Source organism: Balaenoptera ricei, chromosome 7 (assembly GCF_028023285.1).
Source record: "Balaenoptera ricei isolate mBalRic1 chromosome 7, mBalRic1.hap2, whole genome shotgun sequence".
NCBI lineage: Eukaryota > Metazoa > Chordata > Mammalia > Artiodactyla > Balaenopteridae > Balaenoptera > Balaenoptera ricei.
The window spans coordinates 39,780,019-39,793,655 of record NC_082645.1 but is presented as its reverse complement, the minus strand read 5'-3'; the positions used below and the strand labels follow the sequence as shown (position 1 = coordinate 39,793,655).

Sequence of the window (13,637 nt, the reverse complement as noted above, 5' to 3'; positions counted from 1 at the left end):
AGGAACTGAAATACCAGTGTGGAGAAAATTCTTTGTGTAATATCAGAGTTTTGGTATCATGAACACACCAAGCAAAATCTGCCTCAGGACTTTTGCACTTACTGTTCCTTCTGCTTGGAACTCTCTCCGGATCTTTGCAAGCCCGGCTCCTTCAATCATTCACAGAGGCCTTCCCTGACCACCCAAGCCATGTAGTATCACAGCAGCCTGTTCTGTTTTCTTCATAGCACTTAACTGTACTGAATCATTTTAGAAAGTGTTGGTCACTGGTTTATAATTTGCCTCTAAGAAAATGAAGACTTTATCTTATTTACCACCTCTCCCCAGCTCAAACAACAATGCCGAGTACAAAGCAGGTGCTCAAATCTTTGCGGGAATCTTGATGAATGCTCACATTTTTGCAGCAGGCTCTGAGTGCAACACATGGAGATGTCAGCTGCTCCTGTACATTGCTCAGGCCTGGGAATAAGCTCTGGTCTAGGAGTAAAGCAGGATTTCAGCTCAGTCTCTCTATGCCCCTCAGCAGCCATGTGACCCTGGGAGAGTTTAGCTTCCTGGTTAAGATCGTGGGCTCTGTGGACTTCCCTGGCAGTCCAGTGGTTAAGACTCCATGCTCCCAACTCAGGGGACACAGGTTTGATCCCTGGTCGGGTATGAAATGAAAATAAAAATGAAAAAAAAAAACCAAAAAGAACATGGGCTCTGGAGCAGCTCCACCACTTCCTAGCTCTGTGATGTTGGACAACTCACGTCACCTCTCCACACCTCACCACATCTGCCTGTGGGGAGAATAACAGTACCACCTCATTCATCCCTGGTGAAGAGATTCCAGAACGCACATGCAGGACAGGCTATCACCGTGAGCCAGGCATGGTGCCAAGTGCTTCACTTCACAGAGAGGTTAGGTAAATAGTACGAGGCACTCAGGTAATCCAGGGAAGAGTGGGAGCTACTGGAACTCTGGTCCAGAAGCTGCTGAAGTCCACTCTTGATCACCAGGGTCCTGGTACATAGTACACACACAACAAATGACTGTGGCAAAACATTTCCACACAACTGACCTCAAGCCAGGCTTGGCCTCATGTCAGAGAGGCGTCCACTGCCATCAGAGTGGCTGTGACTAGCTTCGTCTTTGTGGGCCAGCGGTTGGTGCAGCAGAGTGAACCCTGAGTAGAGCGAGGTGCTCTGGGCTCGGGCTCTCCAAGTGTGAGGTGAGGGGAGTCATGTAACCTCTCTGGGTAGAGCCAAATATGTCCCAACGTCCTTCATAGGCTTCTCTTGTAGTCTATTAGTGGTGGATCTGTATTTCTTCCAAGAACACCCCAATTTTTTGGCCCAATATAGTAAAGTGTAATCCACTTTAAAAGGCACTAACAATAAGGTCTTAATGTATAGCACGGGGCAACTATATTCAGTATCCTCTGATAAACCATAATGGAAAAGAATATAAAAAAAGAATGTATATATGTGTATAACTGAGTCACTTTTGCTGTACAGCAGAGATTGGCACTACACTGTAAATCAACTATACTTCAATTTTTTAAAAAGGCACTATTCATTTACAACAGCTCACAGGGAAAATTGGGAATGGCAGAAACTTTTTTTTTTTAAATAAATTTATTTATTTATTTATTTTTGGCTGCATTGGGTCTTTGTTGCTGCGCACAGGCTTTCTCTAGTTGTGGCGAGCGGGGGCTACTCTTTCATTGCGGTGCGCAGGCTTCTCGTTGCGGTGGCTTCTCTTGTTGAGGAGCATGGGCTGTAGGCGCGTGGGCTTCAGTAGTTGTGGCACAGAGGCTCAGTAGTTGTGGCTCACGGGGTTAGTTGCTCCGCGGCATGTGGGATCTTCCCGGACCAGGGCTCGAACCCGTGTCCCCTGCATTGGCACGCAGAGGACTGAAATAGAAAGGAATCGGAGCTCTAGAGCCCAAACAAACCATGTGACCTCGGACAAGTTACTTGAACTCTGGGGATTTTGGTTTTCTCCTGGGTGTAAGGTCTGCAAGGAGGTGGGTATAAAGCAGAGGCCACGGCCACAGCCCTCTCCTGTTTATGAGCGGCAGGCCACGCACTGAGGGCAGACCCGGCCTGCACTGTGCAGTCAGTTCCTGCCTATAGTGCATGTGGTGGCAGGAGGGGAGCTTTCGGATCCCAGGCACTTTCTAGCAGAGGGAGCAGACAGCTTGTGTCCAGATGCTGAGTGTGTGCTTTTGTGTTCCAGCTTGGCTAAATGGCTCCTTGAGCATCCCTGAGCTCACTGTGGGGAACTTGTTAAGCTCCTACAAAGATGCTGCCGGGCTGTAGGCTCTCAGCACTAGCTGTAATTATTGGGAATCTGAATAGACTTGATTCATGATCTAGTGTCAGGGCGTTGAGTGGGGAGCATTGGCGGGAGCCCTCAGTATGCACAGAGGTGGAAACTCGCCCTAAACACGGCTCACTGCAGTTCTCAGGAGGGAGAGCATTTTCTCCCCCCATGAAACAGCCTAAGAACAGACTTACCCCCAAAGAAGAGGGTGGAGCAGTGGGAAGAGGTAGGACCCTAAATGAAGAGCTCCAATGAGATTCCATTCCACTGGTAGAATCAGATGACTCCTGGGGTCTCTTCACAGCCTTCTCTCTTACTCTAAGTATCCGTGATGCTAAGTGAAGGTATAGCTGGGGTCCAAGGCAAAAACACCTTCTCCTGGGAAGTATTTGATAATAGCTATTAAAAACAAGGCAACAGGCCCCAAATGGAGTCACTTATGCTCAGCCCCATGTCACCAAACCGAGACGAGACTGAATTACAGTTTCGGCTCTCCCAGAAATGGAATCTTAAACCAGGCAATAGGGAATCGCCTGATCGGCACTGGTTAGGTCATCTGCCTTACAGACCCCTGCCATTCCCTAAAGGAAACTGACCTTGCAATAACCAACCTGCTTTTTGCCTCTTTGTTCCTGCTCCCTTCTGCCTATAAAAGTCTTTCATTTTGTACAGCTCCCCGGAGCTTCTTTCTATCTGCTAGATTGGATGCTGCCCGATTCATGCATCACTGAATAAAGCCAAATAAGATCTTTAAGATTTACTCCGTTGAATTTTATTTTTCAACATAACAATCCCTTACTTCTATAAGATGCTTGCACACAATTTCTCATCTGATCCTCACAACAAACCAAAGAGTGGAGGGCAGTGGGCTACAAATCTCCATAATCCAGGTATGGAGATGAGGTCATTGAGATGCTACACAGTTAAACAACTTGACCACATCCCACAGTTGGTCCACGGGAGGTAGAGTCAGATCCAGGTCCCAAGTCCATCATTCTTTCCATTTAGGATGACTGAGTAGCATCCCTGCTTGATGGCCAGGGCTCCAGGGCTATTTTGCCGCTGTGTACATGTCCCAGAAGGGGGCACTGCAGGGCAGCAAGGACGCCTGGGCTGCTGGTTGGGGTCTGGCTCGCAGGCAGCCGGGTTGCCACTGGCTGAAGGAATTAGCATCCCGTGACCTAGACACACCTACCATCAGCCTGTCCTTCCCAACCCTGCAGTAGCCCACCAGAAGCATCCTCAGACAGGAGAAGCACAGGTAAAGGGAGTCTGCGGTAAAGTGGGGGGCTCAGGGGGAACCCCACTAGTGCTGTTCCTGCCTCCTTCTGTAGCTGGACGTGCACATGCATGTGTGGTATGATTGGCATGTTTACTTTTTCTAAAACTTAAAGCACTAAAGTGAGATCCTATTAATCATCGTGACAGGGCTGGAGGTTAGGTACGGGGCAGCTATTATCAGCACAGCTCCCCGAGAGTCTTCTCTGAGGCCTCACACAGATCTGGGTGGGATGAGGGAACCCACCCAGTGCCCCCTCAGACTCTCCCTTAGAGCCGGCTCAGCTGGGACAAGAGAACCCTGCTTTATTTTTAGCTTGAGAAGCTGAGGAATATAGGTTATATATTTTAAAATGCAAGCAGAGAAAATTAGTGTCCTAAAGAGAAAAACACATCAACATGGATAAGTGAAATTCTTACTACACACAGTTTGAAAACCGTGACACAAGTGATTGCTACACTTTCTAAGTGTCCGCTATATATGAAAAAGATTCTACTCCGTTGAATCTTTTCCTCCAGAAGCCCTACAGTTGTATGTTATCAGGCCCCCCTGCTGTGAGGCATCTGTTATTATTTCAATGATTCTTTCCTAGATGCTTTTGATTGCTTAAAGTAATTCAAAAAACAAGAAGGTCTCAGATTCCTATGAAAGGAGAAAACACAGAAAAGTTGCAAAGGAAGAACACTTTGTATGAATTCTTTACAAAAGGATTTTTGAGGCTGCTGGCTGGTTATCACTACACACACACACACACAGGCAGCACTGTTCTGAGCAGCAGTGTTACTAGCCGTGGAGAGCACACACCTTAGGACCAGTCTTCCCGGGTTTCAATCTTGGCTTCTCCTCCCAGCTGTGAGACCTTGGGCAAGTTAATTAACCTCTCTGTGCCCGTTTACTCCCCGCTAAAGTGGAGATAATGGTGCCTACTTCATGGAGTTATTAGGAGGATTAGGTGGACTAATACATGTAAAGCACTTAATACAGTGTCTGGCACACTGCCAGGATAGTCTCTCGCCTTAATGCACTGCCTACTGCAGCTTTCCAAGCATTACGAGGTTCTGGTGCTGGTACACGTCATCGGGAGCAAGTTTGCCAATTTCTCTCATTTCGGGTATACATTCTGAAGGAGTAAAGCATCTTTTTAGGTGAATTTTTTGGAAAGCTATCCTATGAGAATGATTTGCAGTCTGGTCACGTGGAGGACTGAGGGTCTGAAGGGTCCCAGAAAGAGAGAGGGGCTCCAAACAGAACCTCCTTCAGCACTGGGGAAGCAAAGCAGGTGGAGGATTCCAGCCTTTGCATCCATGGTGCATCACAAGTGGAAAGATCCACAGGGATTACCTGCAAATCTTTTATTTTGAGCCCAGCTAACCACACAGAAATCGGTGTTTTCTCTGCAGATTGGCTGAAGAACCACCAAATGCCAAAGGGAAAGTAAAAATCCCATGGCTCAGGATGCATTTGTCAAGTGAGCCCACATTTTTTCATCTGATGTGTCACCCGAGAGATACCTCCCACTCCTGTTCAATTCATTATGTACATAAGACAAATCACAAGATGTAACCTGTCACAAATGCTAGAATTAAACCGGCAAATACACACGTCACCGGTAATTGCCTCGGCAGATTATAGCTTCCATTCCACATTCTACCACAGTTGCTCTAGCTCTGTAGTACTTCCAAGGCATAGCCCGAGCACCGTTCAGAGCTCAATAGAACAGGAAACCTCGGGAAAGGCTCACAGGAACCCGGGGAACAGTGGGTGTCAGTGCAGACCTACTGCACTGCAGAGCTGCTTGTCCTGGAACCTATAGGGTCACTTCCCAGTGATACTGAAATGTGCTTTGTCATCAGGCCCTTTCAAAGGATTGCTTTCCCATCTTAAATAAACAGGCTTCAGCCTAAATATTCATCCACGATGTTTGAAGTTTTACTACCTAAGTCACCTTTAACAATCTGATACTTGGTAACTGCCTCTTCCAAGTTCTTTGGAGAATAACAAATTCAAGGAGATGGATAAGACATCATAAAAGCACATCATTTGCAGTGCCCTCAGTTCCACTTATAAAATCTTTATTTGGCATCCATCTTTCCACTTTTAATTGATAAAGGCAGTTTACTGTCTAGCTCCCATGCAACATTAACCAAACCAAGAACGAGAATGAGGGTGTTTTACATACACAAGGCCGTGCATAGCCACAGGATTTCAGTGACCCGAGGTAGGGAAGTCTCCTTGCTAAGAGAGCAGATAAAAATAATCCTGTGTCCTGCCATTTGTTATTCTCCAACGGCTTCACACTCTGGCATCCTCTCACAAGACCTCAGACCTGTACATTAATAGTAATAATCAGTAAGCTAAACAGGAATACAAACACCCCAACACTTCTCAAAAGACGCCAATAACCTTTCAATATATGCAGAGGTCCAAGGCATTAGTTGAAGAATGCCAATGAGCTAAAACATATTATTAGAATAAGTGCCTTTCTTGGACAAGAAGAAATTCAGAAATTGGTCTATTGCACCTAAACTCAATCCCACTTTTTAAAAAGTTAAGACACTTATTGACATAGGCGGCTGTCTTTTCAGTGCTGAAGGAACAAATGTCAGGTTTTCTTGGGTCCTCAAGGAAGGAAAAATTTAAACACAGATATTCAAGCAAAGTAAAAGACAGAAAGGTCACGGTTGACCTTGCTCAGGCTTTGAATTCGAGCAGCTGCTCACTGAAATGAACTCCTTCAAGGCCAGAAAATGGCCCATCCTCACAATGGCATTGAGGCCTTCAAGGAGGGTGCCTTTAAGATGACTCTAAGAAAAAACAGACCAGCCAAAGTTTAGTTCAATTTTATTTTCCACTTTTAGTATTTTTCAAATTATACAACATGCAGTCCGCCAGAGTATCCATATATCTTCATTTTAGAACCTAGAAGATAACCAAACTTTTCCACGGGCCAGGGAAGGGTTATTCCAGATCTTTTGTTACATGTACTATATTACAGCATCGTTACTTGATATAAACTGCCCTTCTCCCCCTCACACCACCAAAACAAGTTAGTCCACGATTTTTTTTAATGAAAGCTACTGTACAGATACACAAAGCCCAGAGAACATACATCTGCAGTACACACGACATACTTTACAAACTAGACATGTATAATTCTACAGAGTGCCCTATTCCCCTTATATCCGCACACGGTGAAAAGTATTTTAAACTGATGGACAATTTGTAAATGTGTAAGCAGACTTCACGGAGCGGTACCGCCTTCGGCTGTTACCTGACCCTTATTCAATACTTTCTAAAAAGTCTAAACTGTTATTGTTCAATGAAGGCATTTTAGACTGTGATGGTTCCTTTAGCTTGCTCACAACATGCGGGTGAGACAATCTATAAGTGAAATCCTCCCGGTCTGCCACCTCCTGCCCCCTGCCACAAACAACTTCCCTAATGTGTCATAAAGCCAGAGTCTAAATGTTTTCCACCCTGCTTAAAAAATACACTTCAAAGAGGGGACTGTTAAGAATTTTTATTTGCTTTCGGTTATTCCTCTAGGAAAGGAGAGGTAATAATCCCCCCATGAATCTTGCTGATGGCTTAGTCTGGCTTTGGACAGGAATATCATGTCCTCATGTGAAGGTAGGGCTTCAAAAACTCTCTAGATGCTACATTCTAGACAGACATTTTTATTTCTTCACTTATCCCAATATTTCTACGAATTCTAATTTTCTTAATCATATGATACTATTTCCTTTAAAAGTCTTAATCCACACTTATTTTTCTCTGTACTACCTGCCATTCCACATGGCAAACTGTAAAACATTGGAAGAGATGATGCATTTATACAGAATTCTCCAGTTATTGACCAAAACACACTTGGCATTAATATATTTTAGTCTCTGACCACAAATGTTGATAAAGCAAACAGCATTCCTCTAATTTAACAATCCACCATCCTGCAGGGAGACATTATTTTTAGAAATCATCTGGTTATTCCCTTTTAGCATCGAAGAGTCAACTTTCAAGAAGTAGCATGAAATATAAAATTATTCCGAGAGGAGAAACACACGCACACAAGCACACACACACTCGCAAAAAGCAGCATACAACCGAAAATATAATCATAGGCTCAGCCATTCACAAGTGTGGTTTTTACATCTGGAGTACAAATGTAAAGGAACAATAGTCTAAAAAAGTGAAAATTGCATAAATGTGGCTTTTAACAAAAGAGGCCTACAGAATATGTGGTCCTGATATTACCTTATTAAACAAAGTAATATTAGGGATCCATTGGAATATACTGTATAATCCATTCCCATGATCTGCCTACCTTTTAGTCACAGTGTAGGAAAATTAGTTTAGAGGTCCTATAAAGACTGAAGCTAGGTGAGCTGACTGGCTGATCAGCAACTAGCAGAATTATCTTTAAGAGACATCAAAGCCAACTTTCTCTGTGAATAAAAGTAAACTGAATTTTGTGAGTCCCTTATAGAGATCAAGAAATATGGAACTACAAGTGAATGTTTCTTTTTGAAACATGAAAGGGCCAAACACTTCTTTAGAATTAGAAAAGGGGTGCCCAGGGAAAACTTACTTGGGAAAAAATCTAAAATTATCTGTTAACAAGAGAGCCCAAAGGAAAGAATTCCTGACCTTTGTTCAATTTCCAACTATGGAGTTACAGAGCTGCATAACAGACAGCAGTGGTATGACAATTTATTATTTGGCGATCCTCTCAAAGGCCGGTTTTAACGTCTAAAATAAGAGGCAAACATCTTAACAGCAAGGTTATAATCTATGGCATATGTTATTACCTGATAAGGTTTGCAAAGCGGGCCCTACAAGGATCCTTCTGTCAGACGGCAAATAGCATTGGAGCAGTTATGACGGGCAAGCACTAGCAACAATGTAAAAAAAAATCAAACAGAAGAATTTTTAAAATGTAAATGAATGCAAGATTGTCATTTTTACTAAATAAATACGTCAGTAGAATTCATCCTCTTCTCTCTACTTACTAGCTGCCACCGCAAAAAAAACCCACACATAAACAAAGTGCAACATTTAACAAATAAATTAAGTCAAAGCAGCTTTGCTTGGTTAGGGAAATTTTATACAAGAAAAGTCTGGAAGTCAATTCAGTCTTTAGTGCTTTATCCACACACACACAAACACACAGACACACACACACACACACATACACTTGAACTATCTTTTACCCACCAGCAATGAGAAAGCTCAACGTCTCTTCTGGCAAAATTTCATTCCAGTGGTGACAGCAGCAGGGACAGTACTAGCTCACTCATCCTGGGCTGACACAACCATAGGATGGGTGCTTTCACTGAGACTGGTTTGGTTATCATTGACTTAACCCTCAAATTTATCAAAACAAGTAGTTAACCCTCAAATTTATCAAAACAAGTAGTTAACCCTCAAATTTATCAAAACAAGTAGCAGCACACAAGACTAACTTAATTGAATCCTTGTCAGTTTCCCTGAAAACTTTACTACTTGGAATTTGATCATTTTAATATGCACAACTGGAGATAAGAGTTGATTCAGCTTTAGATTCATGTATTTGAATAAAACAATAGCCGAATGTAAAAAATCCATCCACACTGATTTCTTCTAATTCTGCCTAAGAGGAAACCTATCTATTTGATGCCAAGGAGAGAACTCAACTAAATGGTCGGCAAGGATGGGTTAATATAACAAATTATTCATGGCAACTTATTCATAGGCACAAAAATATGTCAATTACTTTCCCCCTAGGGCTTCCTTTTTCAACTGCTGGAATGATCCTGGATTTCGTCAGCAATACCCCCACCAGGCTCAAGATGGTTCCGTAGAGAAAGAGGCCATCCCTGATGCAAGCTCCAGTAGGATGAGGGAAGAGGAAGCGAGGAGGGGGGTAGCCGCATTTCCACTCATCCAACTTTGCAGCATTTTCAACACTTCTGAAGGAATGATGTTCTACCTGGGCTGGCTGAGACTAGTCACTGCAGGTTCAATAGCAAGCAGCTCAGAGGTGAATGCTATGACTTTTCGCATTTACACGGATGTGTCTGAGTGAACAATTTCTACATTGTTACTGTCAGATTGTTTTTCTGCCTCGAAGAAATTTGCTTTGCATTTTAACGGTGCCATACTAAAAGGTGTATCTTACAGATCCAAAGATGCGAGCAGGATATTCAAAATGCGTCTTTGGGGTGATTTGTTTTGGAAAAGCGTCCAGAATGAAAATTTTGAGCCCTATAGCAGCACTTTTGTGTTCCCTAAAAATATAAAGTAATGTGTTTATTTTACAGGAAACCAGACAGTTGCAGCGGCGAAGCAGAAGCCCCTGCCTCCACGGCACTTGGTTGTTCCCCTCCAGGGAATGGTATTTGCTGGGACGTGGGTGCTGAGAAGGAGTCTCCAAGGACCACCCAGGGACCACCCAATGCCCCGAACCCGGGGCCACAGCAACAGATCCCAGGAGTAAGTGGATCTTCTGTAATCGCCCCCTTCAGATTTCTCGGGAAGAGAAAAGTCCAAGCACACATCTGTACACAGAAACTCTACACAGCTCAAATATCTGAAACTGGTGTACTGCAGATGGCTGGGGTGAGCAAGTGTAAAAGAAAATGGAAATTGTGTAGGAGGGAAAAAAAGTAAAGGAATTGGTGATTAATGTAGTCCTTGACATGCTACGTGGAGAGTCATATCTGTTGAAAGAGAACGAAAGAGAGAACACAGGAGTTAGAGAACACAATGGAAATTCACTCCTCGGGGAAAAAAACAAAAAAAACTTTCAATTTTAGATATTTAGACCAGAGCTGTCCCAACAGAAATACCATGTGAGCCACACATTTAATTTTAAATGTTCAAGTGGCCACATTAAGCAGTGAAAAGCAATGGGTAAGATTAACTTCAATAATACATTTTATTTAACCCAATATATTCAATATTATCATTTCAACATGTAATCAAGTAGTAGAGATTGAGATATTTTCCATTACAATATACTACTAAGATAGTTCACCGTCTTTTTTCCCACAGTGTTTGCCATCTGGTGTGTATTTTGCATTTTCCACACATCTCAGTGTGGACTTGGCTACATTTCAAGTGCTCAGTAGTCACACGTGGCTAGTGGCTAGCCTACTGGACAGTCCAGCCTCCTATTTACAGCTTTTGCTCTAAGTATTTAGCCCTGACAACTGTCTCTTCCCAAAGCCGTGCCTATTGACAGTATAGATATTTGGAGAAACAACGCATTTTCTCATTCCTCCAGGGAACCCAAACATCATTTCTCACTTGCCAGCACTTTAAGATACCCAGGCAGGTCAGACACACCCCCTTACCCAGGCTCTCTCAAGAAAGAGACTCCCAGCCCTGAAAGGTGTGTTTCACCTCCCCAGTGTGATGACGTTACTCAGTAGGGCACCCCTATGATTTCAATCCACAGCCCACCAGATGTTCACCTGATCACCGTCAAGTCTCCAGGACGAAAGGCGACTAGTCCTGACTCAGAGGCCAGCCCTTTATCAGCCTTTGGACCAACTCTAATGAACTCAACTTTCAGGAAGAAACGGAAAGGCTCAACTTCCTCACGTCAGCTGGAAGCCCTGGGTCTGTCTGTGATCCTGCCTGGGGGTTACGTGCAGACCTCATGGTGCTTCTGGGGTGGGGAGTGGGTGACAAGAGAGCTAGGTGGAGGCTCATCCTCGAGAAACACATGGGGACTGCCAGGCACAGGAAATGTGACAGACACGAAGAAAAACCCACCTGCTCTTCTGACTTTAAAAGGAACTCCATATAGATATAGAATGGAATACTACTCAGCCACAAACAAGAATGAAATTTTGCCATTTGCAACAACATGGACGGACTTGGAGGGCATTATGCTAAGTGAAACGATTCAGGCAGAGAAAGACAGATACTGTATGCTACCACTTCTATGTGGAATCTAAAAAGATAAAACAAACTAGTGAATATAACAAAAAAGAAACACACTCATGGATATAGAGAACAAACTAGTGATTATCAATGGCGGGGGAGGGAAGGGGAGAGGGGCAAGACAGGGGTAGGGGATTAAGAGGTACAAACTACTATGTATAAAGTAAATAAGCTACAAGGATATATTGCACAGCACAGGGAATACAGCCAATATTTTATAATAACAATAAATGGAGTATAATCTAGAAAACGTTAAAATAACTATGTTGTACACCTGACACTAATGTAATATTGTAAATCAACTATACCTCAATAAAGAAAAGAACTCCAACTCAACACCTCATGCTGTTTTTGCCCCTAGAAGGCTTACATCCAAATTTAGTGCTTGACTGTGGTTCCTGCTACAGTACTCCCCCAGCCCACCCCCTGGACTCAGGTTCCTGCTACAGTGTTCTCTCCCTCTCTAATTTTTTTTGGCTTCACTCTCCTGATTTATGTGTTATAATACTGTAAGCAATCTCACATATTTTGTATAAATAAGCAGGATATAAATTATAATAGAAAAATTTCAGAGTGTGGAAAGGGATTTTAAAAGTAGATAAAAGCAAAGTGGGTGAGGGAAAAAAAGGAATAAAGAACAAAAATTGAGTAGAAAAAAAAGAGAACACATTCCTTTTTAGAATACTACTCTTCATGCAGCTCAATATCAAAAAAACAAACAACCCAATCCAAAAATGGGCAGAAGACCTAAACAGACATTTCTCCAAAGAAGATATACAGATTGCCAACAAACACATGAAAGAATGCTCAACATCATTAATCATTAGAGAAATGCAAATCAAAACTACAATGAGATATCATCTCACACCGGTCAGAATGGCCATCATCAAAAAATCTACAAACAATAAATGCTGGAGAGGGTGTGGAGAAAAGGGAACCCTCTTGCACTGTTGGTGGGAATGTAAATTGATACAGCCACTATGGAGGTTCCTTAAAAAACTAAAAATAGAACTACCATATGACCCAGCAATCCCACTACCGGGCATATACCCTGAGAAAACCACAATTCAAAAAGAGACATGTACCAAAATGTTCATTGCAGCTCTACCTACAATAGCCAGGACATGGAAGCAACCTAAGTGTCCATCGACAGATGAATGGATAAAGAAGATGTGGCACATATATACAATGGAATATTACTCAGCTATAAAAAGAAATGAAATTGAGTTATTTGTAGTGAGGTGGATGGACCTAGAGTCTGTCATTCAGAGTGAAGTAAGTCAGAAAGAGAAAAACAAATACCGTATGCTAACACATATATATGGAATCTAAGAAAAAAAAAAAGGTCATGAAGAACCTAGGGGCAAGACGGGAATAAAGACACAGACCTACTAGAGAATGGACTTGAGGATATGGGGAGGGGGAAGGGTAAGCTGTGACAAAGTGAGAGAGTGGCATGGACATATATACACTACCAAATGTAAAATAGATAGCTAGTGGGAAGCAGCCGCATAGCACAGGGAGATCAGCTTGGTGCTTTGTGACCACCTAGAGGGGTGGGATGGGGAGAGTGGGAGGGAGGGAGACACAAGAGGGAAGAGATATGGGAACATATGTATATGTATAACTGATTCACTTTGTTACAAAGCAGAAACTAACACACCATTGTAAAGCAATTATACTCCAATAAAGATGTTAAAAAATTTTAAAAATTAAAAAAAAAAAGAATACTACCTCTTCCCCAACTCAAAAAATACATATTCAGGGAGCTCATCTGATAACTACCATTTCTTGCTCCAATAGTGCAATCACTTGCAATTACAAAGCTGCTCAATTAAACATGGTAAAGCAACCTTATATTCCTGTCATTTTTAGAAGTCCCAGAGAGAGAGGGAGAGAGAGAGATTTGCCTTTGGGAGGAGCCTCTGTACCGTGTAGACTTTCTGGTGAGATTTTGTGCTTATTATTAGGACCAGAAATGAAAAACCTAAGAAAGCATAGTCACAGTTGTCATTCAAATCCATTTTGAGCTGAAAACCAAGAGGCTCAGGAACGCTTTCTGCATACTCCCTTTGAAATGCCCATTTCACTTTCCTTCCAGGTTCATTTTTCCAAGCACACGAT

At 42.8% G+C, this 13,637-nt stretch overlaps 1 protein-coding gene across 1 annotated transcript in view; it reads right to left on the bottom strand.

The window, feature by feature from the left end:
• Nucleotides 1-10,216: 10,216 nt before the first annotated feature.
• Nucleotides 10,217-13,637, bottom strand: part of KIF5C (kinesin family member 5C) — a 172,612-nt gene continuing 169,191 nt past the window's right edge. Inside the window, exon 26 of the mRNA XM_059927129.1 lies at nucleotides 10,217-10,282. The gene's annotated coding sequence lies outside the window, so the exon portion shown is untranslated. The remainder of the gene's footprint in view (nucleotides 10,283-13,637) is intronic.